At 36.1% G+C, this 18197-nt stretch overlaps 1 protein-coding gene across 7 annotated transcripts in view; it reads left to right on the top strand.

The window, feature by feature from the left end:
• The first annotated feature begins 530 nt into the window (after positions 1–530).
• LOC144964442 (protein Wnt-4-like) overlaps positions 531–18197 on the top strand; it is a 115966-nt gene continuing 98299 nt past the window's right edge. The window contains exons 1-2 of one of the 7 annotated variants that reach the window (XM_078898699.1): positions 531–850; positions 1700–2071. The gene's annotated coding sequence lies outside the window, so the exon portion shown is untranslated. Of the gene's footprint in view, positions 851–1633; positions 2072–18197 lie in introns of all 7 variants that reach the window. The other 6 variants (XM_078898705.1, XM_078898698.1, XM_078898704.1 and 3 more) reach the window with 6 other exon arrangements.

Here is an 18197-nt window from a genome sequence, read left to right as displayed (position 1 = left end):
ATGCGCTTGGCTAAGAAGCTCACAACATTGCCATCGGAAGTATAATGAACCAACACACAAAAACTCTGTGTTACCATGAACTTTTATAGTCTGGATAATTCAGTTATGTAAGAATTACTCAAAAACGTTGATGGCAAAAAAAAAAAAAACAATAACAAAGACCCGAGTGACGTCAACTTCATTCGATATATAACAAATTATCTAACGATTGTCTTTGAAGGCCTTGATTGAACCACATTTCTACCAGCAGACGACAGGACCACAATAAGACTCACCACTCGACTCTAGGAGTGAGAATGATTATGCATACAAAAGAACACACTTAAATATTTTAAATGCCATGTGTTATCGCCTTCGGGACAAAACTTCTGGTTATCCACCACCACCTCGTCTCGTCTCGCTGCTGTCACCACAACACAACGTCCGTCATGCGTTGTGGAGAGAACGTCCCCGCCTCGCTGTCCGCCCAGCCCAGCCGTCCGTCCTGTCATGCCCGTCGATGAATCCGCCACGCCAAGCGGGCGAGAATCGACAACGAATGAGAATTGAGACTTCGTTAAAAAAGACTCGGTCGGTTCCTCGTCTTCTGTTCTTTACTCCCAGTGGCGAAACAGTTGAAAAACTAACGAAAAAGAAGATCACATCACGCACGCAAGTCATTGAGCTGATCTCGGATTTTTGGTCTTCGCGGCGGCGGTGTTGCGAGAGGTGATCGTGGATGGATTTGAAAGAAAAGATATATTACTAATACCATCTAGAGAGATCGTCAATCTATCTATGTCTGTTTTGTCGGATAGACAATCTATATATTATCTATTCTCTGTTACAATTTGATTGATTCCATATTCAGGTAGTTACTTACTCATTGTTTCATTTACGGAGACGCATTTACTAAATATTACTTTGAAGACAAGTGTGTGTGTTGTATAATAGTTGATTAAAATAGAAAGTGAACGGTCAATAATGATTATTAAAGATTTATTTTGATTTTGAATTCTATTTTTCCCCCTTCAATCTTTAATCTACCGTTGTAAATTATTGTGATTGGCCTCGTTATATAGATCAGCGTTTTGTTGAATATTTCAAGTTCTTAAAAAGCTAAGCAGTGTTTTGATTTTTAATGGTCTCTCTCTCTCTCTCTCTCTCTCTCTCTCTCTCTCTCTCTCTCTTTCTCTCTCTCTTTCTCTCTCTCTTTCTCTCTCTCTCTCCCTCTCTCTCTCTCTCTCCCCTCTCTCTCTCTTTCTCTCTCTCTCTCTCTCTCAACATTCACCGTATTTCTCACTCTCTTATTCTTTTTTATTTTCTTTCTCCTCCCTCTCCATCTATATTTTCCCCCTCTTTTCTTTCTCGATCATTTATTCCATTTATTTACTTGTTGAATTATATAGTTATATTTCATATTATTTATTTATTTACTTATTTATCTATTTATTTATTTATCTATCTATTTATTTATTTAGATTTGTTTTTATTTAATGCATTTTTCCACGTTTTTTTCTTTCTTCCTCCCTTAAAAAAAAATATATATATATATGTATATATATATATATATATATATATATATATATATATATATATATATAATATAGATAGGATATATAATATATATTTCGTATTTCCCCCTTATTCTTAGTCATCACTATCATAGTTCTAAGAATCCATACACATAATATTATTATACGACCTAAATTATCTTCAGATATTAACAGGAGTATAAATAGCCTGACTCGGAGTAACAACGACAAGGAATTCATTTTGACGAAGCGATTCTGTATTCAAATTTTGTGTGAATTCTAATTATTTTTTCATTTCATCGTGAAAAGTAAAGGAAAAAAAAAAGACCCTGGAATTTTTATAGACGCAGAATTTGAATTGGATTTTTCAGAACGAGGTGGAATTATAATTTGTGGTAATTCATCTTTTTTATTTTTCTTTCTTCTTCAAACTGGGAAATTTTGACATTCGTGTGCGTTAATTCGATTTCTGGACTATCTAAGGCTTCACCTTTCCATCAAATTGGATACCAGAGATTCGGATGAGACTTATGACTTGAAATAGTTCACGATGTAAGGTGAGGAAAAAAAAAAAAAAACCAAACACTTATCGTTTATATAATATTCAATTCCATTCAATTCAATAACTCATACAAGAATATAATATTTTCATTCAACAAATCAAGTAAGTAAAATCAATAATGAAGTAAAGCAAATAATAATGATAATAATAATAATAATAATAATAATAATAATAATAATAATAATAATAATAATAATTAATAATAATAATAATAATAATAATAATAATGATAATAATAATAATAATAATAATAATAATAATAATAATAATAATAATAATATAATAATAATAATAATAATAATAATAATAATAATAATAATGATAATATAGTGTGTTGTTTTTAAAAGGAAGCGTCAAATATTTTGAAGATATATACAGCTACAATTTATCTCCGTTTACTGGAGTGTGGCTATGTGGTCTAGTGGTTTAACAGCCGCCTTCGGACCGGAAAGTCCAGGGTTCGAATCCCGCTTTGTAGTTGAGTCCTTGAAGAAGGCTCATTACTCATATTTATTTCTCACCGTGCTCAGGTGTAAAATGAGTACCTGGCCCTTAACTGCATTGTCTCTGTAGGGGAAAAAAATTGTAGTATCTCCTAACAGGCGTCTTGTCTCGTCCTATGTTAAGTGTTGCTGTTGGCTAGAGACCCATTGTAAAGCGCTTTGAGCACATTTAGTGAATGTTGCCATATATAAATGCTCGATTAGTTTTAAAGTAGAGAGTAAGAAGCTGGAAGTTTCCAGTGGGATTGGAACCTGTTCTGTTGTCAGTCACTTGTTTTCAGATATAACTTGATCGAGCTACCCGTCCACAATTCATCAGGCCCGCCTTTACTTATATCGATATAGATAGATAGATAGATAGATAGATAGATAGATAGATAGATAGATAGATAGATAGATAGATAAATAGATAGATAGATAGATAGATAGATAGATAGATAGAGAGATAGAGAGATAGAGAGATAGAGAGATAGATTGATTGATTGATTGATTGATTGATAGATAGACAGATAGACAGACAGACAGACAGACAGATAGATAGATAGATAGATAGATAGATAGATAGATAGATAGATAGATAGATAGATAGATAGATAGATAGATTGATTGATTGCTTGATTGATTGATTGATTGATTGATTGATTGATTGATAGATAGACAGACAGACTGACAGATAGATTGATAGATAGATAGATAGATAGATAGATAGATAGATAGATAGATAGATAGATAGATAGATAGATAGATAGATAGATAGATAGATAGATAGATAGATTAATAGATAGATAGATATATAGATAGATAATAGGAGATAAACAGATAAATAGATAGACAGATAGATAGTAGATAGATTAAAAACAGATAAATAAATAGATAGATAGATGGATAACAAATTTGTAGATACATAGATTGATAGATAGATAGATAGATATTTTATAGATTGATAAACAGATAAATAGATAGATAAATAGATAGCTAGATAGAGAACGATAAATAGATAGATAGATGGATAACAAATATGTAGATAGATTGATAGATAGATAGATAGATAGATAGATAGATAGATAGATAGATAGATAGATAGATAGATAGATATTATATAGATTGATAAACAGGTAAATAGATAGATAAATATAGATAGACAGAGAAACAGATAAATATATAGATAGATAGTAGATATATTGATAAACCGATAGATAGGTAGATAGATAGATAAATTGATAGTTAGATAGATAGATAGATAGATAGATAGATAGATAGATAGATAGATAGATAGTTAGATAGATAGATAGATAGATAGATAGAATAGATAGATAGATAGATAGATAGATAGATAGATAGTTAGATAGATAGATAGATAGATAGATAGATAGTTAGATAGATAGATAGATAGATAGATAGATAGATAGATAGATAGATAGATAGATAGATATGCAACAGCACTTTTTTAAAAATTAAAAAAAATAAATAAAAAGTAAATTTTACGGCGAAAACAAAAATCCCAACGAAACTTGGCGATAGAGAATAGAACAAAGATTAATACATTTGGTGACGAATATTATAATTTAGTTTTATCTATGTGCGGCTATGTGGTCTTGTGGTATGACACTCGCTTTCGGATCGGAAAATCCTGGGTTCGAGCCTCGCGCTCGGCGCATAGTTGAGTCCTTGGAAAAGACTCTTTACTCACATTCTCTCACCGTACTCAGGTGTAAAATGAGTACCTGGCCGTTAATAGCGTTGTCTTTGTCCGAAAAATTGTAATATCGCCTAACAGGCGTTATGTCCCGTCCTACATGTTAAATGTTGCTGTTTCCAGGGACCCCTTGTAAAGCGCTTTGAGCACATTTAGTGGATATTGCGCTATATAAAAGCTCAACTTTAGATATCAGATAAAATCATGAAATATGACATATGGAAAACAAGAGTCGACAGAAACAAACATGATTTATTCACCTTTTTGACAGTTTCCATAGGATTACCAATCTGGTGTAACCAACCTGCTCTTATTTGCAGGTCTGGTAACCGAAAAAAGGTTATGGTCTCATTGTTGCAATGGAAATACTATCAAACCAACGTATACCTATATGCAGGTCTGATATCTCAAATTTTTATGGTCTTCTTTTTCTTCTTCTTCTTCTTCTTCTTCTTCTTCTTCTTCTTCTTCTTCTTCTTCTTCTTCTTCTTCTTCTTCTTCTTCTTCTTCTTCTTCTTCTTCTTCCTTCACCATGATCATCATCATCATATCATCATCATCATCATCATCATCATCATCATCATCATCATCATCATCATCATCATCATCATTATTATTATTATTATTATTATTATTATTATTATTATTATTATTATTATTATTATTATTATTATTATCAATATTATTATTATTATCAATATTATTATTATTTATTATTATTATTATTATTATTATTATTATTATTATTATTATTATTATTATTATTATTATTATTATTATTATTATTATTATTATTATTATTATCATTCCATCATTCTTTGTTCTTTCTGTCTTTTTAAAAAATTTTTTGGATTCAGAATTTTTATTTCATCTAATTCTTTTCAACATTATACCGTATCGACAAAAATGGGTCGCAATCGACGTGCACATCTAATCAGGTCTGGTAACCGAACGTATTTATGGCCCTGATTTAACATTGTTATAATGGACAATATTTTGCGTTGGTTTGAGGTTATTTCCATGAAAATGTTGAGATCATAACAAATCGGATTATCAGACCTGCATATAGATAGAATGCGCTTGGCCAAGGAGTTCACAACATTGCCATCCGGAAGTATAACGGACCAACACACAAACTCTGTGTAACCATGAACTTTATAGTCTGGTTAATACAGTTGAGTGAGAACAACTCACAAACGCGGATGGCAAAAACAACAACAAAGGCCTGAGTGACGTCATCTGCATACTATCTATAGGCACACATTGGTTTGATAGTATTTCCATTTCAACAATAGGGCCCCATACCAAATTGTGATATACTTACTCACTTACTCACTTACTTACTTACTTACTTACTTACTTACTTACTTACTTACTTACTTGGATTTGGTGGGAGGAATGTGCACCTCAGGTTTTCAGTTGTGATATAAAAAGTACACATCGGCTACAATTCATTTTTAATATAGTCGTACGAACAGCGTGTCTTTGTTTTGGTTTTTAGCTTTTTGTTTTGTTTTGTTTGTTTTGTTTTGTTTTGTTTTGTTTGTCTTTTGTTTTGTTTTGTTTTGTTTTGTTTTGTTTTGTTTTTTTTTGTTTTGTTTTGTTTGTCTTTTGTTTGTTTGTTTTTTGTTTTTTTTTCTTTGTTTTGTTTTGTTTGTTTTTTGTTTTTTTGTGTTTTTTTTTTACCAGCTTTTTGATTAAAACTAAACTTTGACTTGAGCTTTTATGTAGCGCAATATCTACTAAACGTGCTCAAAGCGCTTTACAAAGGGCCACTGGCCAACAACTACACTTAACATGGATGTGGCATGACGCCTGTTAGGCGATGTTACATTTTTTGTTTCGGAAAGAGACAACTCTGTTAACGGCAAGCTACTCATCTTACACCTGAGTACGGTGAGAGAATGTGAGTAAATAGCCTTTTCCAAGTACTCAACTATGCGCCGAGCGAGGCTTCCGATACAAAAGCGAGTGTCATACCACGCACAAGACCACATAACCGCATTTACACATCCCATTATTTCTTTTAGTACATTCGTAGGCGTGCCTTGTGTCGAAAACTGTTGAAATTACAACATTGATAAACTGCACAGACTTTCAATTAATTTTTGTTGTTGTTGTTGTTGTTCACTTTCACTCATGTCTCAGAGATTATTTCAAACTGGTTCCAAATATATTAAAAAGACTTGAGCTTTAAAAACACATTATCCGCTAAATGTGCTCAAAGCGCTTTACAATGAGTCATTAGCCAACAACAACACTTAAACGTGAGCTTTTATTTAGCGCAATATCCACTAAACGTGTTCAAAGTGCTATATGAAGGGTCAATGACCAACAGCAACACGTAACATGTAGAACGAGACATGACGCCTGTTAGGCAATACTGCATTTTTTCTCCGATAGAGACAATGCTGTTAACACTCAGGTACTCATTTTACACCTGAGTGCGGTGAGAGAATGTGAGTGAAGAGCCTTTTCCAAGGACACAACTAACTATGCGCTGAGTGAGGCTCGAACCCAGAACTACCTGATCCGAAAGCGAGCGTCATACACCACTAGACCCATAGATACTTAGAGAATGCCAGGATGGGCCCAGCGGAACACTTAACATGAAGGACGAGACACTAGGGTTGTTAAGACATAGTACAATTTTTTTTTCGACAGAGACAATCAATGCTCTTAACGGCCAGGTACTCATTTTATACCTGAATACGGCGAGATAATGTGAGTAAAGAGCCTATGCGGCTATGTGGCCTCGTGTATGACATTAGCTTTCAGATTGGAAGATCCTGGGTTCGAGCCTCGCTCGGCGCATAGCTGAGTCCTTGGAAAAGGATCTTTACTCATATTCTCTCACCGTACCCAGGTGTATAATGAGTTCTTGCCGTCTACGGCGTTGTCTCTGTCGGAAAAAAAAAATAATAATACCGCCTAACAGGCGTCATGTCTCGTTCTATATTATGTTAACTGTTGATTTTGGTCAGGGGCCATTTGTAAAGGGTTTTGAGCACGTTTAGGCGCTATAAAATATCTCAATTAAAAACAAAAAATCCAAGGACTTTACTATGCTTCCGTCTTAATGGAAAAGACCGTATGTTTACTTGTAATAAAAGGCAACATACTGTCTTTTTCCCTAAGACGGCAGTATGTGCCACTTAGAGCGAGGCTCGAACCCAGAACCTTCCGATCTGAAGGCGAGTTTCATACAAGCAGCACGCATATACCGTCGTCATTCATTCAACATTGATTGTGTTTTTGACATAAACTGACTTTTTCAAAGCTGACGTGATTTTCCATCCACTTCACAAGTTAACTGATTTACTGTGGAAAAAACACATGTTTAAAAATTTGGCCAGAAAACTCGTCCTTCAAATATTGAACAATTTAAATGACTCTCATCTTTGCAAATACTCTCACAAACCTGGGATTCCAGGAAGGCCTCGAGAGGTCCCATGTTTGATAGTTTTTGTCAAGACGAGGGTCTTTTACATCGATTTATATTTGAAGGACGAGTTTTCTGGCCAAATTATTTTTAAATAAGTGTTTTTCCAGAGTACGACAGTTAACCGGTTAAATATCGATACCACATGTCACAACGATTCTTTTTGGTATCGATTTAAAAACAAATAAGTCGAATATCGTTTAGATATATTTAACTTGACAACCAAACTAGACTTACTGTACTGCCGTAATCTGGAAAAACCAATATTCAAAAAAAAAAAAAAATGGCCAGAAAACTCGTCCTTCAAATATCGATCGATTTAAATGACCCTCATCTTGGCAAAAACTCTCAAACCTGGGACTTCGCGAAGTCTTTCTGCACTCCAAGGTTTGAGAGTTTTTGCCAAGATGAGGATCAATTAAATCGACTGATATTTGAAGGAGGACTTTTCTGGCCAATTTTTAAATACCTGCTTTCCCAGAGTACGACAGTGTAAGTGTTAATTGGACTTGTCTTGACAAAGCGAGTGTCTCAACGCTACAGGTACAGTGTCAGAAATCATAATAATATCATTTCAATCAAGTAAATCATTGTTCTCGTTTGTTACGGGTCGTGGATAAGTAGGCCACTCATCAGCAGTTAGAAGAATGTTATAGTTATAGAGGAGTTTCGTGTTGATTCATCATCATCATCATCATCATCATCATCATCATCATCATCATCATCATCATCATCATCATCATCATCATCATTATTATCATCCTCTTCTTCATCATAATACTACTCTTCCTCCTCCTCCTTCTCCCTCTCCTCCTACTTCTCCTCCTCCTCTTCCCCCTCCTCCACTACCACCATCACATCTCCCTCTCCTCCTCTCCTCCTCCTCTCTCTCCTCCTCCACCACCACCACCACCATCTCCCCATCCTCTTCCTCCTCCTCCTCCTTCTCTTCCTCCTCCTCCTCCTTCTCCTCTTCCTCCTCCTCTCCGCCTCATCCTTTCCTATCTATCAGTCAATCAATCAATCAATCTATCTATCTATCTATCTATCTATCTATCTATCTATCTATCTATCTATCTATCTATCTATCTATCTATCTATCTATCTATCTATCTATCTATCTATCTATCCAAATGTTTTGATACTGCCACTGGTCAAAAACATTCGGAAGCAATGAGAAATAAATAGATTCGATAAAGTTATAAACAAAGAAAGTCTATTTTTAGACTATTGGACTATATATTTTTCATTCAGATGGGGGGAAATATTGCTCCTTCTCAATATCATAGCTTGTGTTCATGAATATTCATGGACGTTTATTGTTTTTTATACTTTATTGGGGGGGGGGGGGGGGGGGGGGGGGGAGGACAACAGGATTTGAAAATTCAAGATCACGTCCTCCATTGTTTGTGTCCTTTTGTCTTTGATAAGTTAGGCTTAAAGAGACTGCGGGCCTTTTCATGTTTATGAAAGCTGTATAAAGAGTGAACTGAGAGTAAGGGGGAAGGAGAAAATTATAAAAAAGATCAGGAACAATTGAAGTAAATAACCAAAAATTCAGCACAGGAACGTTAAACCATGGAAATCCCACAAACTATTAACATTTTGATACACTCTCTCTTTTACCTCTCCTCTTCTCTCCTCTCTCTCTCTCTCTCTTACTCCTCTCTCTCTCTCTTCTCTCTCTTCTCTCTCTCTCTCTCCCTCTCTATCTTCTTCTTCTCTCTCTCTTCTCTCTCTTCTCTCTTCCTCTATCTTCTTCCTATCTCATCTATCTTCTTCTATCTATCTACTCTCTAATCTTCTATCTATCTATCTATCTATCTATCATCTATCTATCTATCTATCTATCTATCTATCTATCTATCTATCATCTATCTATCTATCTATCTATCTATCTATCTATCTATCTTCTATCTATCTATCTATCTATCTATCATCATCTATCTATCTATCTATCTATCTATCTATCTATCTATCTATCTATCTCTATCTTATCTATCTATCTATCTATCTATCTATCTATCTATCTATCTATCTATCTATCTATCTATCTATCTATCTATCTATCTATTATCTATCTATCTATCGTATTCTTTATCTATCTATCTATCTAATCTATCTATCTATCTATCTATCTATCTTCTATCTATCTATCTATCTATCTATCTATCTATCTATCTATCTATCTATCTATCTATCTATCTATCGCTCTCTATCTCTCAATCTATCTTTATATCATTACATCCATCTATCCACCATCTAATTATATATCAAATTTTTGTTTTTGATCCAAAAAAAAAATAGAAAATAGAAAAAAAAAAAAAGAAAAATATATGGGGGGGGGGGGGGGGGGGGGGGGGGGGGAAAGGAGGGCGAAGGCGTTCCGACAGCTAAGTTGGTAGAGCGCCCGCTTCACACTCAACGGGAAAAAAAGTTTGATCCCTGGTGAAGTCGAATTTTTTAAATCTTTTTTGCTTCCATCCATCAGTGATCGAGTAGCTGGGTCGGTTAGATCTGGCGGAAAATACTTTGTCTTCAATGGGACAGAGGGGATGTTTATCTATGTAATGTTCAATTCCTCATAAAATCATCGAGCTTACATAATATGCTGAAAATCTTTTTACTTTTAATTTTTCTCCCTGTCTTTCAGTTATAAAAGAAATAATTATCTCTCTCAACCTCTCTCAAAATATTTTATAGAAAATTTGTAAAGAAGATGATAATGTGATAATGATACGACTAATACGTGGGTAGATAATGAGCTCGAGAGACGTCAAGGGTTTTACATTCTTTCATGACTTCGTTTCGTTCCTTCTCAAAACCCGAAACCTTTGCCATATATCAGACTGAAGACGCTGCCGACAAACGGAGAAATATGATAGGGGGTGAGGAACTGCCTCGGGAAATTGGCAATACAATTGCCAAATGAAGAAATAATAGTTTTGGAGTGTCAGAAATTAGCAAGTATTACAATAGAGACAGCATCCCCCCAAGATTTACAGACTCAAACGTCATTTCAGACAACAGCCCGCTCCCTCGTTTAGTAGGAGATCACGCAGTGCAACCGCAAGCCGTTTCATTTCACCCTCCACGAGTCGATGTTGTGTGCTATGATTTTAGTTACTTAAAATGAGGAACTGAACTCTGGTCGTTCGAGTGCTTATTTCATCGCTCAACAATATAGGGTTGACGCTTTTCTCTTTTATTATCTTTTCTTTTTTTTTTCCCCTTGAAAGTAGAGAACGCACAATTGTAGGTAGCTTCTCAAAAATTTGTAACAGCTGTTTTCATTTCCCGGATAGAATCAAAATTATGTCGTTTGGTTCTTAGTTTTGTTTGGTTGTTTGTATGTGGTGTTGTTGTTGTTGTTGTTGTTGTTTTTGTTTTTTTTTTTGTAAAAGGGGGGGGGGGGTGCTTGCTGTTCTTGCTGTTTGTTCGATCGTTTGTTGCTGTTTTTTTTTCTTCTCTTTTTAGGGGGGAAGGGGCAGAGTTGTCTTTAGCTTCGGAGAAAACATCCGTCACTACTTAAGTTTGAGCTTTTATGTAGAGCAGTATCCACTAAACGTGCTCAAGGCGCTTTACAAAGGATACCTAACGTCTAGAACAGGACACGACGACGCCTATTAGGCGATAATGCAATTTTTTTTTTTTGACAAAGACAATGTTGTTAACGGTCAGGTACTTATTTTTACACATGAGCACGGTGAGAGAATGTGAGTAAAGAGCCTTTTCCAAGGACTCAACTAAGCGCCGAGCGAGGCTCGAACCCAGGACTTTCCGACCCGAAAGCGAGTGTCATACCACAAGGCCACATAGCCGCACTTAAGATTAGATGTGCCCATTCATATTTGAGTCACACCAAGTACATCACGAAATTCGTCAACATCTACTTCTTATAAATATTATGGTCAGCAATCTGATCAATGATCATGGCCACTGTCGCTTGACTTTGAATCTGAATGTTACTCGAATCGACTCAATTCTGAGTATTTGTATTCAAGGACGGAGAGCGTTGTTAAATGTGACAGCCATTGTTGGTGTTTAGGCTGAAGAATTTTGATCATCTTCGCTTGAATGTTTCTAAATCTGTTGTGCTCAAACATGATTCGGGAAGAGCGTTCCAGTCTTTGAAAGTGCGCTGTGGAAATGAATATTTGAAGATGTTTGAGTTTGTAGATTGGTGTTTTAGTGTCTTTGAGTGGAGTTTTCTTTGAATGCGTGTATTTTGTTGTATGTCTAGTTGTTCTGGTAAGACGGCCGTCATTTCGCTTGTATTTTTTAACATGAGAGTTGAGCGTTGTTCTTTCCGTATGTCTTGTAAGGGAGACCATCCAAGCTGTGTGATCATTTCACCAAAACTCAAATTATACCTCATAATCACTCAACCATCGATGCCAACCGTTCTCAACATTTCGAAAACGCTTTCACCGAATGCACACCGGAATTGCTTGGGCGTAGAATTGGTGAGCTCAATTCTTAATGCCACAATAATAGCTGTTTACAGGTACCAGTAAGTAGGTACTCAGCCTCACCCCGAACACACATGGCCCTGGCAGGGACCAGAAGACCAACAATGTAACAACACGAATTAACGGAGTTTACAGACACCAACTATCTACCATCGTACAATCTCAACCATCCGCCATTGTAAACAGTTCTTGTTGTTTCAGATTCTTACATAATTTTGTTTTTCTCCAAGTTGTCAGCATCCTCCGGTTCTATAAAAGGAACGAAGTTGACGTCACTCAGCTCTTTGTTATTATTTTTAGACAGCCGTTTTAATGGTTAGCTGTTACTAAATTATATGAATCAGACTATAAACGTTCAAGGTTACACATAGTTTTGTGTGTTGGTACGTTATACCCTCTGGCTGATGTTATGAGTATTTAACCTAAATTCATAGCATCAATTCCGTCATTTAACGTCACCTCCCCCCACCCCTATCATTTTAGGTTGTTTTTTCAGTATTTTTATAGATTCTATGTGTTAAGTTTAATACTCTGTAATTCATAAAATCCGCCAGTCGGATATGCCATGACATACCAACGCACAAAACTATGTGTAACCTTAAACGTTTATAGTCTGATTGATACAATATAGTAAGAACAACTCATTAAAATGGCTGGCTAAAAAAAACAACAGCAAAGAACTGAGTGACGTCAATTTCGTTCCTTTTATACTACTGGCATGTCTTCGCTCACAATTCAAACATGATATTATTTCTTTGTTCGTCACGTGACCCAGTATTTGAGTACCGCTTGTTGTTTCATAGATAAACATACTTGTCATTCTATCTAATCAAAGACGTTGTTTGAAGGTTTGTCTGTCATCGTACTGTGTGTGTCCTTATCAGCTCTTGGTGGTCGTGCTGCCTCAATAACTCCACACATTCCTACGGTGGCTCGGTGGTCCTCTGGTATGACACTGGCTTTCGGATCGGAAGGTCCTGGGTTCGAGCTTCGCTGGGCGCTCAGTTGAGTCCTTGGAGAAGAAATCTCTTTACTCACATTCTCTCACCGTACTCGGGTATAACATGAGTACCTGGCCATTAACAGCGTTGTCTCCATCCGAAAAAGAATTGAAATAATATTATATCGCCTAACAGGCGTCATGTCCCGACCTAAATGTTAAATGTTGCTGTTGGCCAGGGATCCCTTGTAAAGCGCTTTGAGCACGTTTAGTGGAAATTGCGCTATATAAAAGCTAAAAGAAAGCTCAACCAGGCTGCTGTGTCCTGATGTCTTGGTGTTGCCCCAAAACTCCATCCCTTCCTACTTGGACATTGAAAAATTTGTAATAGGATTCAATAGTCGTAACGTCACTTCCTTCCTTATGACGCATGGTAACTTAGCAACACTGGCTCTAAACTATCGGAACAATGGCGGACGCCCGTATGAAATATTTCTCCGTCGAGCATAAAAGCGTATCCAGAGGAGAAAAAAACCCCATAAATTTGATAATGTTTTGACTTTTACACATTCTGGTCACAAGACATATGAAAAGTTCTAGCCAGCTTGAAGAATAAAAAGTAATGATTTTTTTTGTTTAGAACCACGATGGCCGCCGTTGCTGGGCGACATGACATCAGACTATTAAATCCAATTGTGAGGAGATAAAAAAAAAAAGTAATCGTATACTGCCTTGTGGAAAAACCCAAATTAAAAAATTTGGCCAGAAAACGCGTCCTTCGAACATCGATCGATTTAAACGACTCTCATCTTGGCAAAAACTCTCAAACCCGGGACTTCGCCGAAGTCCCGGGTTTGAGAGTTTTTGCCAAGATGAGAGTCATTTAAATCGATCGATATTTGAAGGACGAGTTTTCTGGCCAATTTTTTAAATATGGGGTTTTCTAGAGTACGGCACTTTTATCGTTAACTTTAATGATCAACTATTTGCCCTCACAATGATTAAATAACAATTCAAAATCTTTAACATTATAAACTCTAGCATCAACTTTTATTTGTAATAGGTTTTAATGGCTTAAAGATGCTCAAAAAGTTATGAAATTGGTATGAAACTTTCAAGAAATGAAGTGAGTAGGAATATGCCAGAAGACAACAGAGAATAAAAACTTCGCGGCGGCGATAGGGGGCTCGAACCCGCGACCTTACTGTTACGACAACTCCGCCTGGCCGGGGAGAGCGTGACTCTACCGTATGAGCTATCCAAGACCTCACGCAGTTTTATCAACATATTTGCCTGCTCTACTCACTTTTGTGAAACTTCCGTGATTTTACGAATTATTTGTAGTAGGAGGCAGGTCGGTACATCCCATAAGTTGGATGTCGAGAATTCTGTGTCACATTCCTGGCATCTCGTTTGAAACATTCGTCTTCTTGTAAATGGCTGACCACAAACGTCTAAAGAAAGAAAATAAGTTGAGCTTTTATATAGAGCAATATCCACTAAACGTGTTCAAAGCGACTTACAAAGGGTACAAACAGCAACACGTAACATAAAGAACGAGACATGACGCCTGTTAGGCGATAATACAATTCCCGACAGAAACAACGCTGTGATCAGTCAGGTACTCATTTTAACCCGAGTACGGTGAGAGAATGAATGTGAGTAAAGAGTCTTTTCCAAGGACTCAACTATGCGAGCGAGGCTCGAACCCAGGACCACGACATAACCACAAAACTACATAGTCTAACACATAAGAATAATGAAAACAATAAAAAAAAATACAACTAAGGATCTATATAGCGCAATATCTACTAAACGTGCTCAAAGCACTTTACAAGTGGTCCCAAGCCAACAGCAACACTTAACAAGTAGGACGGGACATGACGCCTGTCAGGCGATATTACAAATTTACCGACAAGAGACAACGCTGTTAACGGTCGGACAAGTAAGATAATTGTAGGTGAGTAAAGAGACTTTCCCAAGGACTCAACCGTGCGCCCGCTCAGACCGGGATTCGAACTCTGGACCATCGGGTGTGAAGGCGAGTGTCATGCCACTAGACCACATAGCCGCACAAATGACAAAAATATGACTTTTAATTCTTTCCTTACGATCATTGTCAGCATTGAATTTTCCCAAAATGGCAGGCTTATTCAACAGAATTTTTTATTTTTTTTGAAAACTCAAACAATCTCTCTACAAAACAAAAATTATGTTCTTATTATTTAAACAACGATCATTCTTCAAAGTTTGTGATGTACAAAATAAATCTGAATAAGAAAAAATGTATATTGTGTCGTAACAAATGTGTGGATTTTGCTGTAGGTGGTAAGAACGGGGTTAAAAACCAAACAAAGCCAACCTTAAGTCCAATCAGAATAAAATATTGTTATTCATTTTGTAATACCATTCAACAGTCGTGACGTCACTTCCCCCGTAATGACGCAAAGTAACTTAGTAACTGGCTCTAAACCATTGGAACAATGGCGGACGCCCTTATGAACGATTTCTCTGACGAGCATAAAATTTGTATCCAGATGAGAAAAACATTATAAATCTGATCATGTTTTGACTTTTATACATTCTGATCACATGACATATGAAAAGTTCTAGCCAGCATGAAGAATAAAAAGATACCAATTTTCTTTGTTTAGAACCATGCTGTTTGCAGTTGCTGGGCGACGTGACATCAGACTATTGAATCCAATTGTGTTCAGATAAACAGTTTCTACAACACAATGTAACGTTGTAGTAGCTGTCTAAGCAGAAACGAATGGAGCAGGCACTTATGTTGATATTAACAAGTGGATGGCGTCGATAGTAGAGCGACAGTCTCCCGGGCAGGTGGAGTTGTCGTAACAGTAAGCTCGTGGGTTCGAGCCCCTATCGTCGCCAAGTTTTTATTCTCTATTATTGTCCTCTGTAACTTTTCTATTCACTTCATTTCTTTCTAATAGTTTTCAAACAAAAATGTATCTCTAAATATGTTGATAAAATAAACAAAAGAGATTTGAATTATATGAATGAGAGCGATTTTATACAATTCTTACACTAGCTTTTTGGAATTCCTGACGTGCCCAACCGCTGCACGAGCTTGCGAGTACGCGTTGGGAAGAAACTTCGAATTCCAAAACGCAAGAGTGTAAAAAATCATTTATTCTAGCCCTCAGTCGATTCCTATATCGTCATCTTTGAATAAAAGACATCTTCAAATATTCTAAAAGGATACCTTTTTTGAAAAAAAATCTAATTTTAGGAAATTCAACGTTTGATAATCTGACGTCACAAATTATTATTGTAAACATGATATCATTACGCGTTAGTTCGAAGATGACGTCACTCAGGTCTTTGTTATTGTTTTTTGCCATCCGCGTTCATGAGTAATGCTCACTGAACTGTATTAACCCGACTATAAACGTTCATGGACACACACAATTTTGTGTGTTGGTCCGTTATACTTCCGGATGGCAATGTTATGAGTTTCTTAGCCAAGTGCATACTATCTATAATTAATGGGGTCCGGGGGGGGGGGGGGGGTGTAATACTGTTTATATATTACGTGCATATCTGTTGTATAGTTACGATAGGTGAGAGACTATATCCCCTTAAAATTTGAGTTTTTATACAGCGCAATATCCACTTAACGTGCTCAAAGCGCTCTAACCAACAACTATACTAAACATGTAGGACGAGATAATATGACGCCTGTAAGGCGATATTACATTTTATTTTCCGGACAGAGACAACGCTGTTAACGTCCAGGTACTCATTTCACACCTGAGTACGATGAGAGAATTCAGTAAAGAGCCTTTTTCAAAGACTCAACTGTGCACCGCTCGGGATTCGAACCCAGGACTTGAAGATTCGAATGCGAGTGTCATATCATTAGACCACATAGCCGCACTTTAACAGTTGGTAATGAGAGTGATTATTGAGTCATTGATCGAGTGAATATGGAGATACCAGTGTGTACTCAATGACTGTCAGTCTAGATTCCATAAATGTGACCCATCGTTTCAAAACGGTATTATGTCGGAACGAACCACATGCTTAAAAGCCGAATTGAATATTAAACTGGTCAAAAATATAAATTGTTGGCATTTGCTCCCTATAGGCCTAAAATATGATATCCATTATTCTCAATAAAACATACAAACTCAACACAAATCTGATTTTTCTGGCTTTAAATTCAATTTTCAACATCTTAACCATCTTTACGATCACAACACGAAAAACGTTTTCATGCAGAAGAACTTATTTTCTTTGTGTCTTTCTGTCATTTCTTGAGATAATTTGCCTTGCTATTGTTCGCGCTAATATCGGTTTCTGCACGGCGCAGTGAATACAGGTTTTTGTCTTAAAATACAGGTTTTTGGTCTTGAAAATATGGGTTTTCAAAAGGCTAGGTTGGCATCTCTGCATACATGCCGACCATAAAGAACAATTCGTAGAACAACGACATTTTGGCTCCAATTTCAGAAGTGCATGAGCATCACTTCGTCTTTCAAGCCTATTAAAAATGAAAGTTGATGTCTTCTTGTTCTTCAAGTACCAAGTCTGTGCCAGACATAGGTGATCATGATACGCTATTCATCTCTCTGATCAGATAATCTCAGAAAACTAATATTACTCTTCTCTTTCTTTGTCACCCAGCTGTTCAAACTATTCAAATATGTTTTTCTTGGTCTACCTTTACTCTTTTTGCCTTCTATCTTTCCTGTGAGAGCAATATGTTCAATACATTTATGTCGATTTAGGTGTCCTAAAAATTGCATTTGTCTTTTTCTTATTGTACGAATTAATAACCTTTTAGTTTCAGCTTGCTCTAATACTTCTTCATTAGTTTTCCTCTCTGTCCATGAGATTCATCAAGGATGTTAGTCTATATAATTTTAAGGATTTTGTAAGCGTTATTTAATCCTTGTGTGAGTAAATTGTTTATTTTTTAAAGTTAAAAATAGTGACTAGAATCAATTTTTCCTGAAAAATATGAATTTTAAAATTTATAAGTTGTCAAGTTACAAAGATCTGCGAATACTATAAAGCAATATTCTGATATTTGTCACCT

The sequence above is a fragment of the Berghia stephanieae genome, chromosome 2 (genome assembly GCF_034508935.2).
Source record: "Berghia stephanieae isolate SIO BIC M18660-M18661 chromosome 2, UCSD_Bste_1.3, whole genome shotgun sequence".
Lineage (NCBI taxonomy): Eukaryota > Metazoa > Mollusca > Gastropoda > Nudibranchia > Aeolidiidae > Berghia > Berghia stephanieae.
The sequence above is the reverse complement of the archived record's forward strand: the minus strand, read 5'-3'. Positions and strand labels throughout refer to the sequence as shown.